This window comes from Panthera pardus, unplaced genomic scaffold (genome assembly GCF_024362965.1).
Source record: "Panthera pardus isolate Hobbes unplaced genomic scaffold, ASM2436296v1 HiC_scaffold_16, whole genome shotgun sequence".
Classification (NCBI taxonomy): Eukaryota; Metazoa; Chordata; class Mammalia; order Carnivora; family Felidae; genus Panthera; species Panthera pardus.
Genome location: NW_026526721.1, coordinates 79,555,564 through 79,573,677, shown reverse-complemented (window position 1 = coordinate 79,573,677; position 18,114 = coordinate 79,555,564). Strand labels below are relative to the sequence as shown.

Sequence of the window (18,114 nt, the reverse complement as noted above, 5' to 3'; positions counted from 1 at the left end):
CAACCACAGACACATGCATGGGCCCAGTCAGGATTGGTCAAGTAGGGCTTCTAGGTGACCTGTAGGTATTGAAAAATAATAGGGAGTTTTAGGGTGATTTGTTACTCAGCAGTTCCTAGCTGATACAACTGCTGCTCAGGCCATTATCATGCCTTTCTTAACATAGCTTAAGAAAGGTATTGGTAATTTAATAGTAATTCATTGGAATTTAATGGTAGCTCATCTCCTGGCCTCCAGGCAATGTTCTTCCAGTCTTGCCTCCACTCTGATGTCAGAATGATCCACTCATGTTATGTGGGACTGAACTGAATTATTGAAGAGGCCATGAGGATCATCTGATCCTTTTCACAGATGAGGAAGCTGAGCCCTAGAGATGGAAAGTGACTTTTTCATGTCACAAAGATTCAGGGACAGCCCCCATCAGCCTCAAGACAGGAATATAAATCTCTGGGTGCCTGTTTGAGGCTCTATCCCTGCACTGGAAACCTGCTACATGATCAGAGTAGCTCCTTGCCATCTTCCACTCTAACAGGTCCATTCCTGGTAGTGAAGGTCTACCCTCTCTTTTCACTGAGGAGCATTGGGAAGGTCCAAATGTCTCTCCCCAAATGTCAAAGGGGAGAAGTGTGTGATGGCCCCATTCCAGTGACACCCCTAGGAAATGACAGCTTCCCCCAACACAGCTCAGAGGCAGATCTGGGCCCTGCTCAGTGTGGGAGGTGGGTCCTCTGTTCTGGGACAGCTGTCCCTAATTCCCTAACCTTTTTTGATGATTCCACAGATATGACCGGTGAGGTCCCCTTGCCAGACACGCTCCTATGGTTCTTCCCAGGGTTACAAAACATGCCCAGCTCGAAACTTTAATTCTATTTCATTGACTCCTTTAAGAAGGCAAATGGGACAGGATGAGGGCGATATTATCAAAGGAAAAACCTTGATGGCACCTTGATTTAGAAAGCAGTGAATCACTGAAGAGCTGTGTAGCACGGTGCCTCCAAGAAAGCACTGCCCTTGTCACCGGGGTCACGCGCAGGCTCTCTCCTGGCTGTAACCGAACCCATTTTAGGCGTCCTGGGCACTGGCAACAGCAATGCTTTTGTGTCGTGTGTGTTCTTTCTGCAACGCCCAAGCCTTCCAGGCAAAACGATTCTGAAAGCAACCAGTTCAAGGTTTCCATTGGATCTTATGGATCTTATGGTTTCCATTTGATCTGCTTCGTGTGGTTCTAAATTCCCACAACCATAGGTGGTATAGACAAAGTACACTGATATTAATGGTGGGGATCTGCGAGACCCTGGACCCCCACTTCCTGCTCTTACCCCCTTTCCCCTCCAGCAAGGCCGTCTTCCAGGCCAGGCTCGTCTCTGGGTGAGATGCTGTCGGTGAACAGGCTAACACTGAGTAGCAGCAGAAACCCAACAGCCCAGAGGACTCTGGATTAGAAATCAGGGCACCTCCTCACCCCAAGTGTTTGCCAAGGTAAAATATAATCCCTTTCCTCTCCCTAGGACCCTATCAGTCATTTGAATACCCACCCCTCTTACTGGGTGGGCTTTCAAACCACAATGTGGTTTGCAGAGGGGGGTCTGAGTGCACTCAGGAAGGGGCGGAGAGGGGGACCCGTTGCTAAAATCACCTTTGTATTGAAGAATAAAGGACTGGAGCTATTCTGTTCTGTGGAAATTATTCCGGAAACTAATTTTCCTGGACAGATGGAAAAAGTAGGGAATGCAGGAAAGAATGATTAGGGGTTCTGCAAGACGAGCCCTTCTCTCTTGTTTCTGAGAAAATTGAGGCACTTTGGTCCGTCCTGTTTTGAAGAAGACATAGGTGCAGGAGATGTGTACAAAACAGGTTACTCAATCGCCACCCTGCCTCTGTCCCCAACCCAACCCATGCACATACTTGAGCGCACGGAGAGTATCTCGTGAATCCTGTGAGCTGCTCTGAGGCCCCCATCCTTCCAGGCACTCGGCCCCCAAACTGTACTCCACACTCTGTCTTCAAAATTACAGCCAGGGTGGTCCTGTAAAACACAAGCCACATTAAATCGATTCCCTTGCAAACCCTTTCATCAAAACAAAACCAAATTAAAACCCATTCATATTCTCTACCGATGGCTGGACCGTCTTGCCGGGCTGTGCAGAATCTGCCCATGCTCCGTTCACCAGCATTAAGTATCATCGGCTCTTGGGTTTGGGCCTAATTCTCTTATTTCCTCTTAAAGGCTGAAAAAAGTCCTGAAAATGAGAGAACAGCAGAAATAGGCTGAGAACTCTTTGAGGTTATTAATTTTTATTTCCCGCTGGGTAAATTGGGCCTGAGGTTCTCCCGAGAAGCCCAGAGCAGTGATTTCAGGGGGCCCTGCCAGGGTAGGTCCAAGGGATCCATCCAAGGCTGCCACAAGAGAGCAATTGGAGGAAAACCAAAAAAGCCCATGCAAGTCAACTGGAAATAAATGAGGCTTGGATAAGCTTCATTGCCCGGCAAGTCTCCTCCTTTCCCCAGTGTCCTTCCTTTAGGGGGCACTCTGCCAGCCAAGTTCCTAGATCTTCAGTCTACAGAATCTGATCTGAATAATAGGAGGTAATATTATACAGGAGACAATGGCTAATAATTATTAAGCACTTACTTTGTGCCATACATTATTCTAAACCATTTCTACTCAACCATTCGTTTGTTTACTCCTTCAACAGATATTTATTGGCACTTAATACATATATAAATAAACACAAAACAGAAAAATAAACCCCTGCCCTTCACAGCTTACATTCTGGTACAGGGAGACACAAACTATACAGTAAATGTAATGAACAGGTAAATTGTATTGTATATTAAGAAGTGATGGGCTAAGGGAAGGAAAAGGGAGTATTGGAGAGCAGGGATTGGTTTTTTTTTTTTTTTTTTTTTGTAACCAAAAATTTTTTAATTTTTTTTTATTTTATTTTGAGAGAGAGAGAGCACAAGCAGGCAAGCAGGGGGGAGGGGCAGAGGGAGAGAGGGAGAATCTTAAACAGGCTCTATGCTCAGCGTGGGGCCCAACATGGGGCTTGATCCCACGATCCTGGGATCATGACCTGAGCTGAAATCAAGAGTCAGATGCTCAACCGACTGAGCCACCCAGGCGTCCCAAGGGATCGGTTTTACATAATTGGGCCAGATGGGCCTTACTGAGGAAGTGACATCTGAGTGGGTACAGAGGTGGTAAGGTAAGGTGGTAAGGGGACAGCTATCTATGTGGTTAGCTGGGGGACCAACACTCCAGATAAGGGAACAGCCAGTGCAAAGAGAACAAGCCGGATGCTCTAGGACCAAAAAGGAGCCCCGTGGCTTGAGCGGAGGCAGCAGGGAGGACGGGGGGATATAAGGTCAGAGATGTAAGGGTTTGTAGAAGCTGTGAGAGTCTTAGGGGGCCACTGTAAGGGTGTGGCTTTCTCTCTAACCAAGTAAGGACCCACTAAGGATTCGACTTAATGTGACTTACATTTTACAGAATCTCTCTGACTGCTGTGTTGAGCACAGAGTGTGGGGGGCAAGGAAGAAGTAGGGAGACAGTCAGGCGGCTGCTGCAATAATCTTGCTGAGAGATGATGATGGATCAACAGAGGGGACGAAAAAGGCTTAGATTCCAGATATATTTAAAATTAAAAAAAAAATTTAATGTTTACTCATTAAAAAAAATTTTTTTTAATGTGTATTTAGTTCTGAGAGAGAGAGAATGAGCACAAGCAGGGGAGGGGCAGAGAGAGGGAGACACAGAACCCGAAGCGGGCTTCGGGCTCTGAGCTGTCAGCCCAGAGCCCGACGCAGGGCTCAAACTCACAGACCACAAGAGCGTGACCTGAGCAGAAGTCAGACGCTCAACTGACTGAGCCACCCAGGTGCCCCATGTTTATTCATTTTTGAGAGAGAGACAGAGAGAGACAGAGAGACAGAGCAGGAGAGGGGGAGAAGCAGAGAGAGAGAGAGAGAGAGAGAGACAGACAGACAGAATCTGAAGCAGGTTCCAGGATCTGAGCTGTCAGTACAGAGCCTGATGTGGGGCTCGAAGTGCCGAACTACGAGATCATGACCTCGCAGTCATGCTTAACCGATGAGCCACCCAGGAGCCCCAAGATACCAGATATATTTTAAATGTAGAGTTGACAGAGCTTCTTGGATCTGTGGTCAGAAAGAGAGGAATTAAAAATGGATATCAGGTTTTGGCCTGAGTGCTTAGAAGAATAGAGTTTCTTTTAGACGAAATGGACAATGCTGGTGAATAAGCTTCTGGAGGAAGATCGGGAGTTCCGTTTGGGACATGTGGCATTTACCAGAGTGGGCAGTTGCATATGTGAGCCTGGAGTTCAGGGGAGAAGGCCAGCTGGAGCTATAAATTTAGGGGTCATTGGCACACAGGTGGTAATTAAAACCTTGAGCTTGGATGAACTCACCCAGGGAATGTGCATAGGTAGAGGGTGGGTCGAGGACCTTGGGGGTGTCTCACATCCTGGGTCTGGGAAAAGATGAGGAACCCCCAAGAAGAAGGAACAGTCAGACAGGAAGGACAAAGCCAAGAGGATGCTGTCCCAGAAGCCAAGGGAAGGGAGAGTGTCAAGGAGGCAGCAAGGATCTGCTGTGTCAAATGTCACTTGCTCACAGATAGGAGCAAGACGGAGAGCTGGCCGTTGGGTTTAGCAATGTGGAAGTCACTGGTGACCCAGACAAGAATGCTTCATGGGGAGTAAAGGGCATCCAAACCTAGTCTAAGTATGTTTAGGGAGAAGTAGGAGAGGAATTGAACACAATGAGTACAACATAAGAATAGGTAGAGAGGGGAAAATAAAGGCTCTAGGAGAAAAAGAGGAGTACTGTTGGAACCATGTCTTTGGGTCACCTAAACAGGGTTAAGAATCCAGTCACTTTGGATCACTGAAGGGCTGGCTTTGTCATCGTTTTCTAGGGCTGCCAGAACAAAGTACCACAAACTGGGTGGCTGAAACAATGGAAATGTACTGTCTGTCTCACAGTCCCAGAGGTGAGAAATCCAAGGTCAAGGTGTTGGCAGGGTTGGCTCCCTCTGAGGTCTGTGAGACTTTCATCCAGCCTAGTGGTTTGCTAGAAACCTTTGTCATTTCTTGGCTTGCAGGCACAGGACCCTGTTCTCACCTTCTTGTTCATATGACGTTCTTCCCATGTACACGGCTGCGAACAAGTTTCCCCTCTGTGTAAGGATGCCAGTTGCATTGAATCAGGACCCTTCCCTACTCCAGTATGACCTCATCCTAACTATGTGCAATGACCCCATGTCTAAATCAGGGCATATTCTGAGATGCTAAGTTTTTAGAGGGCACAATTCAACACATAATAGCTTTACTATTTTTTATTTCTTAAACTTTCCTTTTTTAATGTTGATTTAATTTTGGGAGAGAGAGAGACAGAGACAGAGACAGAGACAGAGCATGAGCAGGGGAGAAGTAGAGAGAGAAGGAGACACAGAATCTGAAACAGGCTCCAGGCTCTGAGCTGTCAGCACAGAGCCCAACATGGGGCTCGAACCCACAAACCGGGAGATCATGACCCGAGGCAAAGTCGGTTGCCCAGCTGACTGAGGCCACCCAGGTGCCCCAACACATAATAGCTTTAGATAGGGGATAGGCAATATATCTTTCATAACAGGAGAGAGGGTAGAGTACTTGTCTGAAATTGCTGCCAGGCTTATAGATACATTTGTGAAAGTCTGTGGACCTGCCCTTCTGATTGCTTTAATTTTTTCAGACACGCGCAAATCAAGGTCATTAGCTGAGAGTGCTGGCAAAGGCAGATTGAGGAGAGGGATGTTGTCAAGTTGTTTCCAGCAGGGTGAGAGTGAGTGGTCTAAGGAAACACAGCATGACAGCTGGGCAACTTTATGGGCGCACCTGTGGTCCTTGGTCCTGTATCTAAAGCGGGGCGGTTTGTGTGGCGTTGAATTTTTCTCAAGCTCCCTTCAGCCACACAGGGGCAGCAGAGAGTGTGGGGAGGGTTGTGATTTACTAGGGCCGCGGTTTTACAAAGCAGATTTCAGCAGGGGAGGAAAAGGGGGGAGAAGGGAGTTGAGAGTAAGTGCAAGGAAGTTGTAATGATAGACTGTGGAAGCAAAACTGGCTAAGAGGGAAGAGAGGACCCTACGTGGAGACACTATGATTAAGCCAATTTTACAGAAGAGGAAAGGGATAGATAGAGAAGTGAAGTACTTTTTCGGGTTGGATTAGTGGCAGAATCAGAATCCAAATCCAGCTGTGTGGCTCAGAGCCCAAGTTTTTAGAGGCGGGACCAGAAAGGTGGGAGGAAAGAGGCAGGACGGAGGACGCATCAGATTAGTTTGGGGACTGTTCATTCCAGTGGCTCAGCTCATAACCATTCTTAACCACAAGCAAGGCATTCCTGATCCCTGTAACATGACATTCTATGATTCCAGTGGTTTCCTCCTCTTTGGAGAAGGATCTTTCTCTTTGATTCTGACAGAAATAGGTCTTTTATTTACGACAGATATCTGTTTCCCTACTAACCTCTCACACTCACTTCTTTTCCTCTCTTAAATGTATATAGTGTTTCATTGTTCCAAAATACTTTTATATTCATTTTCAGTCTTTGTGTCCGCAGCCACCCTACTATGGTAGTTATTGTTATTCCTATTTTCAAGATAAAGCAATGAGGCTAAGCCTCATTTGGAATTCAAGAGTCAGACAATGGGGCGCCTGGGTGGCTCAGTTGGGTAAGCGGCAGACTTCTGCTCAGGTCAAGATCTCACAACTCGTGGGTTCGAGCCCCTCGTCCGACTGTGTGCTGATAGCTCAGAGCCTGGAGCCTGCTTCTGATTCTGTGTCTCCCTCTCTCTCTGCCCCTCCCCTGCTCACACCCTGTCTCTCTGTCTCTCAAAAATAAATAAGCATTAAAAAAAAATTAAAAAAAAAAAGAGTCGGACATTGCTGTGATCAACATGATTATGGGCAGGAAGGAGGGTGTAAGCAGGCAGAACTAGGGGTCTTCTGAGCTTCTTGAAAGATGTAGTAACTTCATCCAGGCTTGTGGTCAGTCTTGTGTTCCTCTAACCGACAGACAAAACCAAAGTCTTCCTGTTTGAGAGGGAAGTACAGAGGACTGGTGTGGGTGAGACCCGGCCAATGAATGACCTGCTGACTGATGGATTCTTGGCCTTCTATTTCTCCTCCCTGGGCCATCCTTCATAAATTACGGAGCTGATATTGCTAATTGTAATTGTTTTGTGAATGAATTATTTTTCTTTATACGATTTTACGTCTTCTGTACTTTCCAAATTTTCTACAATGAGAATGTCTTAACTGACTTTAAAATGTGAATGTATTAGTTAACCTTTAAAAAAGTGAAAACGAAGTAATTGAAGTAAATGGCTTCTGAGATCCTTTCCAACTAAAAATATGACTTTATTATATTTTAGTTTTTTAGAGAGAGGGAGGGAGGGGCAGAGGCAGAGAGAGAGACAATCTTAAGCAGGCTGCACATTGAGTGGCTCATGATCTGAGCCAAAATCAGGAGTTGGACGCTCAACCAACTAAGCCACCCAGGCGCCCCTCAAAAATATGATTTTAAAGAAAGATTAGAGGGGCGCCTGGGTGGCTCAGTCGGTTAAATGTCTGACTTCGGCTCAGGTCATGATCTCACCGTCGTCGGTGAGTTTGAGCCCCGCGTCTGGCTCTGTGCTGAGAGCTCAGAGCCTGGAGCCTGCTTCAGATTCTGTGTCTCCCCCTCTCTCTATCCCTCCTCTGCTCACACTCTGTGTCTCTCTGTCTCTCAATAATAAATAAACTTAAAAAAAATTTTTTTTAATAAAAAAAAAAAAGGAAAAGTTAACAAATGAGGTCACAGAGCACAGAGCAAGCTGTGAGCTGCCGCTGAGCAGTTATGCCAGCTCTTACAGCCAGAGCATCGACAGGTGAAACATCGAGCAGAAGTTCCAATTACTTGGAGGAAAGAGTCAAAAGTCCACCCTCTGTGTGATATAAGTTCAAGATGGAGACAGTGGACAACATGAATGAAAGAAAATCAGAGATTTCACTGAGGAAAACATCCCAGTACCAGAGAAGGGTACATAGGTAGATTGAAAGAGCACACGAAGCTTTTGGGTAGTGAGGAGAAAACTCAGCCCTAAACTCGTCCGAGTGAAATTTGGGGAAATGAAAGGAACAAAAACCAAACACAATCTAAAAGCTTTCAGAAAGAAAACAGATTTATCTACAAAGGAAAAAGAATCAGATCACCAACAAGCTTTTGATTGTCGATAATGGCTGCAAGAAATAATGGAATGATGTTTCGTGTTAAGAAAGAAAATGATCTTGAGCCTGGACTTCTATAATGACCCGAGTGATCATTAAAATGTAAGGTCAAACTCAAAGCATTTTAGCCATACAAAGTCTGTACAGTGACTCTCACTACCAGAATTTCTGAAAGCTCTAGTCTAGCAACCGGAAAAAAAGAACACAAGAGAAAATTATTGCAGAGAGAAACATTCTTGAGTAAAGAAACAAGGACAACTTAAAAATAAAATTAGTTTTGACTATTAAAAAATTAATATTATGCTGGATTTCAAATCCATAATGATCCCTATGTATAATCTGGGGTAAGAGGAGGTTAACATTTCTGTTAGAAATAGGGGGAGATATAGATACAGCTCAATTTTAGGTTGTAGAAAAATAGACTTACTGTATTGTTTGGACTGCAGCACTAAGTGTGAATTGCTTTCAGACTTTGAAACGAAGATCGGGAAGTTACATATAAAAGAAAAAAAAAAAAGACTCTGCCATCAAAATGGAAACAGCAGTCTTACCTAACACCCCCGATCGCTGAATAACTCCTTAATTTGCCTTCAACACCCATTGGTTGACTGGTTAAGAGTAAGGATGGAGGGCTCTCAAGTTTTGCTGTACAATAAGATCAGCTGGGTAACTGTGTTTATAACTCTCAATAGCAGGTTTCACTCCCTATTAATAAGGTCAGAATCTCTGGGGTGGGACACAGGCATCAATAGTTTTTAAAACTCTCCAGGTAATCCCAGCATGCAGCTGAGTTAGCTAAAAGGAAAAGGTCTCACTTCATGTGGAATTAGATGGCCAAGTGACAGTGGTGAGGTCCTTGCACCTTCTGACATTCCTCTTACCCATCTCTGCGCCGTAAGAGTTAACATGGATGCCCGCCATGGGTCCTGCCAGAGCTGAGAAACTGATTGTCTAAAGCCAGTTCAGAAAGAAGAGGGTGTGTTTACTTCCTTCTGAAATGTATCACAGGGGACCCATCTGAGTACGGTGCTCACCCCCTTCCTGGTCATCAGAGTTGGCACCCACATTATTGCTCTGTCTGCTCTATTATAGCCAAACTTGACCCCCTTCTCATTAGGAGCTTATTAGGCGGCTGCCCACAGCCACAGGTTGAAAAGCCTATCAAGACATTCTTGACCTAGAATAATGGTTAGCCCCCTTGCTGCGCTCTGCTGTTGGTCCCAATGCCAAGCCTGAAATACCTTCTCCTCTCCTCCCTGTCTATTCAGGACATACTCAGCTTATCTAGGAAGACACTGTTTTGTTTTGTTTTGTTTTGTTTTGTTCTCTCTACTCACTATCTTGGCTCCTAAGTACACGCCAACCTCCTTTTTGCCAATTATTTTTAACATCCTCCAAATGCTTGTTTGATTGTAAGTCCGATATTATGAAGAGGCATTTAAGCCTGCAGTCTTTGGTTTTTTGTTTGTTTGTTGTTGTGTTTGTTTGCTTGTTTGTTTGCTTGAAGTAATCTCTGTGACCAGCTTGGGGCTTGAACTCATAACCCTGAGATCAAGAATCGCATGCTCTGTTGACTGAGCCATCCAGGTTCCAGGCTCCCCAAGTCTGCGGTCTTTAAATGCGTTCTCAACACAACCCACCCGAGTGTATGTCAGTCTCCTGCATGTCTTTTCCTCTTTGACATGGTGAAATCTAAATGCCTTTGCGTGAAGTCCATGCACTCATCAATCTAGCGCTCATCAACCTCATGAAACACCACTTTCTCTGCCTTCTGGTGAAATCCATTTTCCAGTCATGTCTCCAAGTCTCCATGCCTTTACTGCTGGGAGAACATGCTACCCACACAACCTCTCCACTCATCTTCTCTGAGAAGCACTCTTGGAGGCTGCAGTCAGAATTGAGTTCACCTTCCTCTGTGCTCCCATACTACTCTTTTCCTCCCTCTATGATGGAAGTCATGACTGTGTGTTATAATTACATTTCTCATGTGTTGGTTTCTCTTGCTAGACCACAGGGAACTCTGTCTTCACCCATGACTATCACAGTGCCTAATGTTTAATAAATACTTATCAGATGAATGAATGAATGAGAGAAATGATTTCTAGATCCTAACTGACTTGGCAAAAAAAAAAAAAAAAAAAAAAAAAAAAAAGACCTTGAGCTTGGTCAAAAATCAGGCTTAACGTGAGAGTGTGTTAAAATGCTTATTCCCAGGCTTCCGTCCATAAACGTTTTCATTCGGTAAGATGGGGATAAGACCTGGCAATCTGCATTTTCAAAAGCCTCCATATATGAGTCTGATTTGTCAGATCTGGGGACTTGCCATAGCCTGGGGGATTTTCCCTGGGAAATGATGTGCTTTTGCCATTCTTCCAGTGTGTGGAGTCCAGAGCAACAGGGCTGGTCATGGGGCTGTTTGGCCTCTCCCTTTCCAGGAGGTTCCAAGAGACCAGCTGCCCCTCCAGCATGCTCACCCGAGTGACGAAGAGTCTGTCCAGCTTAAAACGTTCTATGGGCTGTGCCCTAAAGACAGCAGACCTGTGCCCACGCAGACTTGCACGGTCATGGAGCCCAGCCTGACAGCGGATTTGCATTTTGGCTGCCTTCTAATCCAAGAGGATCTGAGGAAAATAGAGCAACACTTTGCTCTCTGGGTCCTGTCATCTTTTCACTTTCTGATGTGACTGACAGCCTGGGCGTGGGCAGTCTGTTTTTTCAGCCTCCATCCTTCTCTAAGTGAATATTGATGCTGTGTTTACCTCTAATTAATATTCATTGCAATAAAGGAATTACACTCATCACTATTAATTATATCCTTCTTGCAGAAACCGGCTTTTAATAACATATATTCCAGGGTGGAAAAAACAAGCTGCCTGTCCCCAGCTTTGTCTGGTGCCAGGAAAGCCGCCTCTGTGAGTGATACAGGCGGTTTCAATTTGTTTACTTGGTGCGGTGGGAAGAGCTGTGGGTGGAACGTTAGCTCCTCGAAGTTCTAGCTCCAGCCCCACCGCAGCTACTGTGGGTTCTTGGGTTAATCCCTTCCTGCCTGGGCTTCACCTTCACGTCTGAAATGTGGTTGGACCGGATCAGTCATTCTCGTCTATGGCTGCACATTGGGATCACCTGGGGGAATTAGTGAACAGGGCCAAAGCCCAGACCATATTCTAGATGAAATAAAACAAAGTCTCTGTGGACTGGGCCCAGGCACCGGTCCTTTCTGGAAGATTCTCAGATGGAATTCTTTTGAACGTCGAGAATTTCAGGGTTGGTAACTGCTGACGTGGGAGTCCTCCTTACCAGTCTCCTAGTTGCTTATGGCTCCTGCACAGCATCCAGAAGGATGCTCAGCTCTGCCCTGGTTCTCCCTTGTGCTGGGGGCTTACATCCTGGATTCAGCTTCGTGGCGTTCCCTAGGAGCGGAGAAGAGGGAATAATATTCACCAGACACCTGCTATGTGCCAGGCACATCCAGTATCTCATCTGTCGGTCATCAGACACATATCTCATGTCTGCTATGCGCCAGGCATGGGGTATTTAATGTTGGCAAACAAGGAACCTTATGATCTAGTAGAGGAGAGAGAGTTTAAGCTGATAAGTAGCAATTAATTACAGGAGATTAAAGAGTTGCAAAGTAAAAGTAGAGGTTATCAGATCACATAACGATGATGCTGGGGAGTGTTGGTCCAGGAAACCTGCTTGATAAAGGCACATCTAAGATCTAAGGCCTAAGAACAAGCAGGGCTTAGTTCACTTAATCCACCGGGAGGAGCACTGGAGTCAGAGATAACGCCCTCACGAGGCAGATGCTGTGGTTCCTGTTTTACAGATAAGCCAACTGAGGCCCAGTGCTTTTCCTGAGGTCTAGGCAACCACCTTAGTTCTAACTTTTTGGCCGGGAGGGGTTATTAGACACCACTGAAACCACGTGATGGGGCAGAACGGGTCGAAATGACCTTGGCTGCAGCTGGACAGAGTAGGAATCAGGTTAGAGCGGGGATGGAGTGAAGCCCCAGGCCCAAGGTGGGTCGCAGGTAGAAAACGCCACCTGCTTGGTTGTGCGGCAGACTGAGCGTGGTCCCGGAACACATCACGGTGTTCACGCCCATCTCGGATGGGAGTAGCATTCTTGGTAAGGCAGACAGGACATGTGGGATGCAAGGAGGGGTCCAACAGCAAGGGATACTCGGATGATGCCAGTAACGGGTCTCCTCCCGTTTAGCCTGGAGTTCAGAGATGGGATCCCAAACTCTGAGAAAGGCAAGACAGTGGTGCCCTTCCAGTCAGGCCTAGACAAGCCCAGCGATGCAACTGCCTCCGGGAACAGGGTAACACCACATCTTGACAACTGGCCAGGGCTCAGAGGTGAGAGTAAAACAGGAAGTCAAAGCCAGTGTAGCGCCGCCAGACTTGATGCTGAGGTCCAGAGCTTTGACCCACAGGATGGGTGTGGGAGGTTGTGGGCGGGCTTACCTGAAGATGGGAATCAAGTAGTTCCAAGTGTGGAGGGAGCAGGTATACGGAGGGGGGAGGCAGGAGGGGTTTGACTGTCCAATCCAGTGGTCCTCGGTGGTTATGCGATTCTAGTATCTCCTTAGAATTTTCTTCAATATGTCTGGGGTAGAGTGCGGGCACCCGCGCTTTTAAGAATCTCCATAGGCAACTCTAGTGGACGTAAGAATCACTGATTTAGACAAATCCCTTCAGTGTTGCAGATGAAGAAACTGAGGCCTAGAGAAAAGAGACTTGCCCAAGGTCATATATCAGACTAGCAGAAATAGGATTTAAACCCTGGTTTCTTCATCCCCAGTCCAAAGTACCTAAATGTTCAAGTTGGCAATTAACGTCAACAGCAGTAACAACAGCTCCTTAAGTGCATACCCCTAGGCCTCTGATTCCATCTGATCTTCACAATCAGGGACTATTTATGCCCCAGGTATCAGATCAGCAAACAGAGACTGTGTGACTGGAAATAATTTACTTGCTCAAGGCCATGCGGCTGGGCTGGGACAAGAACACCTTCTTTCCTAGTCCTGAGATCTTTCTCCGGGGTCAGATGATAAAAGTAGGCTTTTTTCCCAAGAGGAAGGCCCGACCCTTCTCAACCTGGACAGTCTAATGGCCCCCAATCCATTTCCTGTACATGTCGCCAACAAGCCCCTAATGGAGTGACGCAATAAGGCCAAAGGGGAGCCTGGTAATTAGTGGCCTAGAGGCATAAGTGACATTTGGACAAGTGGACAGCTGGCTGCAGTGCATTTGGCACCCCAAGGGTTCCAGCAACCGGAGCTAAAGCGCCAAGTACATCAAACTCAAGTGTCACCAAGGTCTGAGCTCAGCTGCTCCCTTAGCATTTGCAAAATGTCCTGCCCGCAGTCTGCCCCTCGCATCCTCTGTTGGCCATTTTCAGGAGCAGATGAGCTGAGGTTACATGCAGCTGATCCCAGACCTGCTGGTTAATTATCTTGGCCTGTAATTAGTGTTTCTTATTCCTCGCTCCTTGCCAACTTCCGCAGTTAATGTATCATTCTCTCCCGGCAGATTCTCCTTTGGGAGGGCGCCGAGGCCACGGAATGAAAATTTCCGGTAGTGGCAGCCTTTTGGAGTTGTTCGGTCTGCGGACATCACCCCTGGCACCATCCCTGACCCCTCTCTCTGCCTCACAGTCTATATCAGTCACCAAGTCTTCCAGTCTCTCCTGAACGTTTCTGTACCATGCCTCTGTCTCCCCATCTTTGTGCGCTCCGATTTGCTCAGGCTTCGTCGACTCCTGCAGTATTTTCTTAATGGGCTTCCTGCCCGGGTCCTGCAAATATCTCCTATGTGATAAAGGCAGAATAATCTTCCTAAATTGTCTACCAGGCTGTGTTGCTCTCCCATCTAAAGCACAACCTTTTTAGTTGGGCATGTAATGCCCTGTGCAGTAGGCTCTATTTTTCAACTCTTTCTTTCACATAGTTTTTACACTTCACTAATTCGGAACTGCTGTAACTCTCTCCTCCTTCCCTTGCACATCCCAACATATATGTATATATGTGTACATGCACACACGTGCAGGCATCATCCGTCCATGCTGCTCCATCACCGGGAGGATGGAAGAAGGGGCAGGAAGGGGGCCTGATTGATGTGGGTGCACCCTAAGAACCATCCCAAGGAAAGGGAGAAAAGACTCTATGTGGCTTTGGGAGATAGGGCTAGAAGCTGTAAGTTCTTTTTAATGTACAGAATAATTATTCAACGGTCAATGGTGTTTGAACACAGGGTGGGCTCCCCCAGGAAATAGTGAAGGTGGCCCCTGGGGGATTCAGGAAGAGGCTATCTGTCCAAGCTGCTGGAGGTGCAGTTCTCGATCTCGGCACAGTCTGGGAGTCCTTGGCCCTCCGCTGACATTCTAATCCCAAGGTTCCGTTAATTTCTGATATGAAATCCGCATGAAGTTTTGCTGGATCCACCACGAGTTATCTCTTTGGGAAAATCTCTCACCTCTCTGCACTCCGTTTCCCTAGATGCACGCACACAACTGCTCTGCAGACATCCCCGACGTGGGCGATCTCTACGAGGCACAGGGAACTGTAGCACACGCTGCCTCACACAGCTTCGAGTATCTAGCGGAAGCTAGAGTCTTACACTCATGCAGCTACGCAAGCTTGAGGGAGAAGAAGAGCAGGAAAATCATTCAAATAATGCAGGGACGCCACCTGGCCTTCCACTTGGTACACAGGGCCCCGTGCCGGGAGAAGTGTGGTGGCAGGTGAGAATGTGCCGATCCCTCATCACCATCTCATTCCCCGAGTGCTGCCTGGGGGTGGAAGGCACCCTCAGCGATGTGGCGATGACACCAGCCACTTCATCTAAGGCATCTCCAGAAAGTTCCAGCCTGGAAAGGCCAACGGGCAGTGTTGGACTCAATGGGAAACATTACATCAGGTAATGTGGGGCTTCCTGAGGGAGTTTAGAGGGAAATTTGGGTGCAGTTTGATTTTCCCTCAGATGCCAACTTGAGTTCAGGTAGAACTCCACTATGTAAGGCCTATCACCATTTCCAGTGTGGACCACAGAACTTCTCTCATCCTCCACAGAAGCCTGAGGAAGCATGGTCGCGCCCCCCCCCTCCCCTGCCCCGCATCTCAGGAATTAGTGATGAGTAATTGTTTAGAAAACAAGCTACGTTAGTCTTTCAGGATTACTGTGGTAGAAAGAACATTACTCTAATGGTTAGTGACCCCAGTTATGGTCCCTTACCAGTTTTGTGATTTTAGGTAAATCTCTTCCTTCCCCGGCTCGGTCTCTCTGTGTGTTGAGGGGGGAGGGAGGGGATAAGGGACTAAATGATCTCTGTTCTTCCTTCCGATGTGAATGTGCTAGAATGCTCTGATTTCTCTATGTCAAAGGTCAACAAACTTTTTTCTGTAAACGGCAGGATAGTTAAGAGTCTGCATGCCCCATGGTCTCTGTAGCATCTACTCAGTACCATTATTGCATGAGAGTAGCAATAAATTAACGATCGTGGCTTTGTTTCAATAAGACGTTATTTATAAAAACAGGTGGCAAGCTGAATTTGGTTTGCTGACCCCTGGTTTGTCGACTCTTATTCCAGACGATTCTATTTTCCACAAAATAGGACTGTCTCCAGCCTGAAGTAAGCGGTGGGACTCCATTCTATTCCACTAAGTTGACTCTTTCATGAAGGGACTCGCCCAAGGCTCCTTCCTTCACCTCTGCCAGAGTCAAGTGGTTCCAGCTTATAGTCAGCCTTTCCTTAAGTCATCTCTGAGTTCTCTTGAATTCAGAACCGAGAACCATGTGGTAAAGTAGTGGGTGTTGACCATTTTCACTCTGTAAAGTAAGTCTAGGTTTTCAAGATTTCTCAAACCCCTATGATGAGTGGAAAATGTAGTGAATAATAGAGTTATTGAATCTTTCCAATAATAAGATCTAGAGAGAATATCTCAAGAGTGAGGCACATTGATCTTAACTTGGCATTATCCTCTTGATCTAACATCCGTGACTTTTATAAATATATCCTCCTATAACTATCACCGACTATTGTATCAATTTTATCACTTCTAAGCTGGGTGTCTTCAAAGAAGTTAATCTCTCTGGGCTTCAGTTTCTTAATTGAGCGAAACAATCTGTTTAAAGAGCTTTGCACAGCACCTTACTGGCACACAGTAAGCAGTTGATAGATAGATGCCTTGTCCTGTGAATATTCTCCATACTTACCCATCTCCGGGCCTTACTTGTCTTCACCCTTGCGCATCTGCATTCTTCCCATTCTCCAAGATTAAGCGCAAATATTAATTGGCCAGAAAGTGTTTCTTAATCTTCCTGGTGAGAAATAAACTTCCCACGACCCACTAACCCCCTTAACGGAGACTCCTACTTCCTGGTTATTTTCTCCTTTGTCAGAGTGTGTTGGCACCTGTTACCATAAACCTGTTAGGGACAGAAAACCTCACCAGTTCTTGTCTGGATTCTCCCCATGGTGGGAGCCCCGTGCCTAAACGCACAAAGGAGTCTTTGTTCGGGTTGGTCAAATTAATGAATCAAGTAAATGATGAAAAGCCTCACTAGCCAGATTCGACTTTCTCTTCCACTTTCCATTCTGTACTTGGTTTCGTGAGGATGGGGTCTCCTGTCAGTTTCCAGTAGAAATCTAACAAGGCTCATTCGTCTTCAGATTATATTGGATACGATAACTGACAGAGATGTGATTCTTAGGTTCGTTTGAGTACGGGTGGATGGTTTTTCTTGATAACTTGCAGCTATGAACTCATCCATTTATACCACAACCAGGCACAGACTGGAGACTTGGAATATGGGCCTGGGAGACAGCAGGAGCAGGTGGGCTTGAAGCCTAGGGCTCAAGAGAGGATTTGTCACATTTTGCTAATTAAGTCTGGGGCCCCTCTTTCCCTCAGCCTGTCAGGATGATGAGAATGGGCTGCAGCTAGTTATTTTACTAGAGAATTCCCATTGTACATTTTTTTTCCTTGTCCTTAGTGAAAGAGAAGTCTGTGTGCACTAGCCACGTATTCAGGCCATACTTTACCCCAATTTAGAATGTATATTTGTTCCTACTTGACTTCCAGCTTACGGAGTTTAGTAACTTTGGGGAAATTTTGGTTCCCAGGCCTATGATACTTCCACGTGTGGCATGAATTACAGACTTTAAGAAAATTGAAAAGGGACTCGGAGATCAACGACTCTAAAGTCCAATGCATTCCTTTCCCCGAACGTCTCTAAGGGAGGGCCATGCATCTCGCTCTGAATGCGCCCAGGGACAGGGAGTTTTACTGCTGTGTGACAGCGCATTTCTTTTTCATTGTAACACCAGTTCTTATTGATGTTAATAGTCACATCAGCTTGCATTTTCATAGTGACATACTTGCAACAAAGTATCTTCCTGTTCATAACGTTTTGACTTTCACAAGGTTGTTGGGAAGAGGTGTCGGCGCATTCTGTCGGCAGTCTTCACTGATGACGGATGACTGCCACCACGCCAGGGGGTCTCTTTTTTCAAAAATAACAGTTGTTTTCCCCTTCCGAACTATAAATAGTGGAGCGTATGTTCTCAAAGTGCAGAGGGGAAAGAAAACACTCTGTTTTGAACTCAGATGCTGTCTCAGTACTCCTTTCAGATGGCTTGACCACGTGGCCAGAGTTCAGGGACCAAAGGAAGCCTGGAAGAGGTCCCACCTGCCCTGACTGGCACTTCAGTTGCCATGGAGATGATTCAGGCAGTCACCTGGGATCTGCCTGCAGCAGGTGATGGTTCACATCTCAGAGAGCCCGGGGGCCAAGCCCGGGAGCTGCTGGCCTTGAAGTCAGTGCAGCGTTTTCA

The 18,114-nt window shown here is 46.4% G+C and overlaps 1 long non-coding RNA gene across 1 annotated transcript in view; it reads left to right on the top strand.

The window, feature by feature from the left end:
* The window catches only part of LOC109275288 (uncharacterized), a 43,030-nt gene extending 35,632 nt beyond the window's left edge, over positions 1-7,398 (top strand). Inside the window, exon 4 of the long non-coding RNA XR_002084045.2 lies at positions 7,081-7,398. This is a non-coding gene — a long non-coding RNA (uncharacterized LOC109275288). The remainder of the gene's footprint in view (positions 1-7,080) is intronic.
* Positions 7,399-18,114: the final 10,716 nt, after the last annotated feature.